The following is a 4,071-nucleotide window of genomic DNA, read 5'->3' on the forward strand; positions in this document are numbered from 1 at the left end:
TATATTGTGTCAATGGAATAGAGCTTGAGAGAGAGAGAGAAGATGAGGACTTCCCCCCAGCCAGAAGGAAAATGGGGTGTTCTCGAGCCTGTGAACCTATTCTATTTTATAAAATTAAAAGTTACAAATAAGGGGTATCATAAAAAAAGTCTCCTATAGAAGATAATAGAGGCAAAATGTACAAAATTACATATTTGGAAAGTCAATAGCATTTTAGTCCTTTCTTTTTCTTGGTTCTCGTGACATTCAATACATAATAAATTAAGAGCTTATATATGAACTTCTTAGAGATTATGGTTGCGTTAGCGTGACTATCTAGCTGGCTGAAGGAGAGTTAGTCGATCGACTGAAATGAGGTAGCCGAGGGAGAGAGCTTGGCCTGTCGACTGAAGTGAGATGGCCGACAATGGAATTGCCTCGAATTCCGTGCAGATCATTTTTTAATATACACTCTATGTTTCGACATTCAATTCACGTAGGGACGGACAAAACATTATCCATTATCCTTCCTCGCATGATCTGAGTTTTGGAGGGCGCTTTCATCTTCTTTCAACATGATTTCGTTTATTTCGTATTTTCTCCCTCTCTTCTTACAATCTTATTGAAACTCCATTAATGAGGAATCACTGATCAAAGGATGCCAATTTAAAACAACTGCAAATCCGAGGAACCTAGTTATCTCTCCATTCAAATTCTCCCACACCATTCCCCCATTCTTTCCTCTCTCCCCTCTCCCTTTCTCTTCTTCTTAGCTTCCTCTCCCTCTCTTCCACTCTCTCTGAGTCACAATTCTCATCTCTTCACCATTCATCAGATATATTTTCTTTAAAATGAGAAGATGGGCTCCTGCAGCCCACGTAAATGCATAACCGGCGAGGAAGAAGAAGGCAGTAAGCGTGGCAGTAAAAGAAGCAGAAAATCAATGAAAGTTGCCTGATTCTTCTTCTTCTTCTTCTTCTCTATGTTCTTCAAGAAAAGGAAAGTAGAGTGTGGCTTGTTAAACTATGAAGAAATAATTACCTCATGGCACGCTGCGGGCTTGTAATTGGCTCAACTAAAGTTTGTATTTTGAGAGAGTTTCGCTTCAAGATTAAAATTAATTCTGGCATGTTGTTACTTTTCAGGTTTAGCTAATCACACTCCTGCTGCTTGCCTGCAATTGAGTAGCGAATTGGAACTTGGCATGGTTCATGTGTGTGCTTTCAATTGCCAACTTGATTTGGAAAAAATATTACATGTAGAGTCCAAATGCGTTGGGGCTGTACGTATAATATTGTTGTACATGTCGTACACAAATGTGTATAGTGTGTACACCACGCAATCTAAATGCATCTGGATCATGCACGTAATATACTTTTCTTGGTTTGACAATAGTTTCTGTATCAGTATCACATCGCTGAATGGATTTTATTTCATACATGCTGAACATACTTGATGATGGAGAACATGCTACTATGTCATTGAAAAAGTAAAACTTTCTACAAACTAATTATTAGCACATCATTAATAAAAGTCGATTGGTTGCCACAACACATAAAAAAAAAACATAATTGATTGCAATCGCAGAAAACTAATCGATGTTCAGGCCCCTTAGCAATTTTTGCATGCTTGTGCTTATTTTCGATAGTGCAATCATGTACATTAATGATTAGCTTCAATGAGTAGAGATATAACAAAATATCCTAATAGCCTTACGGTATCTGTTCTAAATTTTATTAAATAAGAAATAGATGAAGATTGTTGTGCAATGGTAGCCTCAAAAGATAAGTTTATACATACTGTAACTAGCTCAGATATTTGGCTTTTTTGGTACGCAGAACCAATTTTTTTAGTACGACTTGCCCTTGCTTTTAAAGAAGTCGGTGTCCTTGGATTGTTAAATTCACTAAAATCGATCCTGCCATGCGATGAACTTTAAGTAGGATCAATCGGACTCTCTCTAGGCTCTTGCTAACCCCGAGGAATCCAATAATGTTCATCAGTTGCAACAACCCCACCGAACATAACATCAACCTTCTCCTCTAGCTCTGAATCAATTCCACAAAACCTAAATTTCTTAGCATTTGCCACTACCAGTCATTCATATAATCAGAAGGACTTGTGTTAAACAAGTGTATGTGCAAATAAAAAAGTAAAACAAATGTATTCTTAAAATAGATTGCACATCTAATTTCTCTTTCCACCATTCTGCTGATGCATCTATAGTGTTTTTGGTTGGATTTCAACCAAGTCCTGTATATCCACTTTTGAGCTCTTTCCAAAATTTTCAGTTCTTCTTTATTTGGTCCCATTTATTCTTTAATTGGGTTTGGTCATACACTTTTCTGGTTTTGTTTTGAAAATTTTTGTAATCTTATGCCAACCTTCTTTGTTGAAATGTGTGGTTGGCCTTTTTTCTAACCCAATCTCTTTCATAAAAATATCACAAAAAATATCATTGTTTCTTGATCCTATATAGCAGACGACACACCATCTCTTTTATTGTCCATTTGTAATTTTAAAGGCATAATTCCATAAAGAGAGCAAATTGATGAATTAGAAGCACATGTTCAAGCAATATCCATACAAACATAAGGATCACATTTTGGCACATGCAGTGATCATAAAAGAAAAACATAACTCTCAGCTGCTTTTATCAATCTCACCAAAATACTCGCCAAAAATCAACATCTCTTCCGTATTTTTTTTTCTTGCAGAGATAAAAATAGCACCTGAGAGGATCGATCACCTCCAAGAAAATATCAAGCAATTTATTCTCAACAAAAAAAACATCAAACCATGGGATTTTTTCCATCCGTCAAATTAGTGCATCAGCTCTTTATGTTAACCAACAAAATAATTCATCTAAGCAAACTTCCATAAAGTACTAATCAAACTGTGAATAACACTTTTGCATAACAAAATAATCCATCCCATCGTAGTTAATGTAAACTGTGAATGACAATAAGGTAATAACCAAACCAGAACCTTTGCACCTGATCATTATTATATAAATCATTCGAACTTAGGCTAATGAAACATATGTGTGCATATGAAAGATTCATCATAGCTTCTTTCTTTCCAAAAAAAAAAAAAAGATTTATAACCACTGTTATTAGAAAACCAGAAAAACCCATTGGTTCAAGTGTTATAGCTACGAAAGCATCATAATTAAAGAGATCTGTATACACGTCTTTCGATTTGAGTATCATGCATAAAAATATTCAAGAATCAAACTATAGATAAATAAATATCAATTCATCTTTCTCTCCCGATCCACATATAGTGCAAGATAAAAAACACCAAATAGCTCCTTCCACTTTCCATAAATTAGTAAATATCAAAATAGATCCCCACATTACAACACCACAAGAAGGCTCAAATGCATGTCATAGAGGGCAGAGAACATGATGGCATAAAGAAGTTAAATGAGAGAGAAGAAGAATGGCATAGAAGTGACATAGGGTAGAAGGATATTAGATAGCATAATGACGAGATGAAAAGAACAGCGTGGAAGTTACCGGACGAGTGGAGAAAGCGATATGAGTATCAGGATCGCTAGGGTTTGTTAGCTCGAGAGAAGGAGAAGGCGTAGATGAAATCAGGAGCGATCTTTAGTGAGCAAGGGCACGATTGAACCAGGTGTAGAACGAGTGAACGTTATTAGCGAGTGGCAAAAATGCAGGAACCATTCCGCCGTCTCAAATGAACAGTAGTCAATAACATCGTTAGCGACTGACCAAGTCAAACACACGGAACAAATGCATAAAAACATAGTTTGAATTAAAAACACGATTTTAAAAGCTGAGTCAAACACACCCTAAATTACACACCGACACTGCAATAGCCAGCGATGGATGGTTGGCCCAATTTCTTTTGTTTTTGCCAAAGTTGTCTAACCTTTTTGCATCGTTTAAAACTTTTTATTTAAACTTTAAATTAATGTTAGCATTTGTTTGTGTCTAAAGCTGCCTTTATAGGCAATGTTGAGAATGTTTAGAGAATTTTTGGATAAATCTTTTGATAAAATTTGCTTCAATCAATTCTGCAACATCACAAGTGTTAAGAGGAATTATGGTTTGATTCAACATT

Source organism: Phalaenopsis equestris, unplaced genomic scaffold (genome assembly GCF_001263595.1).
Source record: "Phalaenopsis equestris unplaced genomic scaffold, ASM126359v1 Scaffold000263, whole genome shotgun sequence".
Taxonomy (NCBI): Eukaryota; Viridiplantae; Streptophyta; class Magnoliopsida; order Asparagales; family Orchidaceae; genus Phalaenopsis; species Phalaenopsis equestris.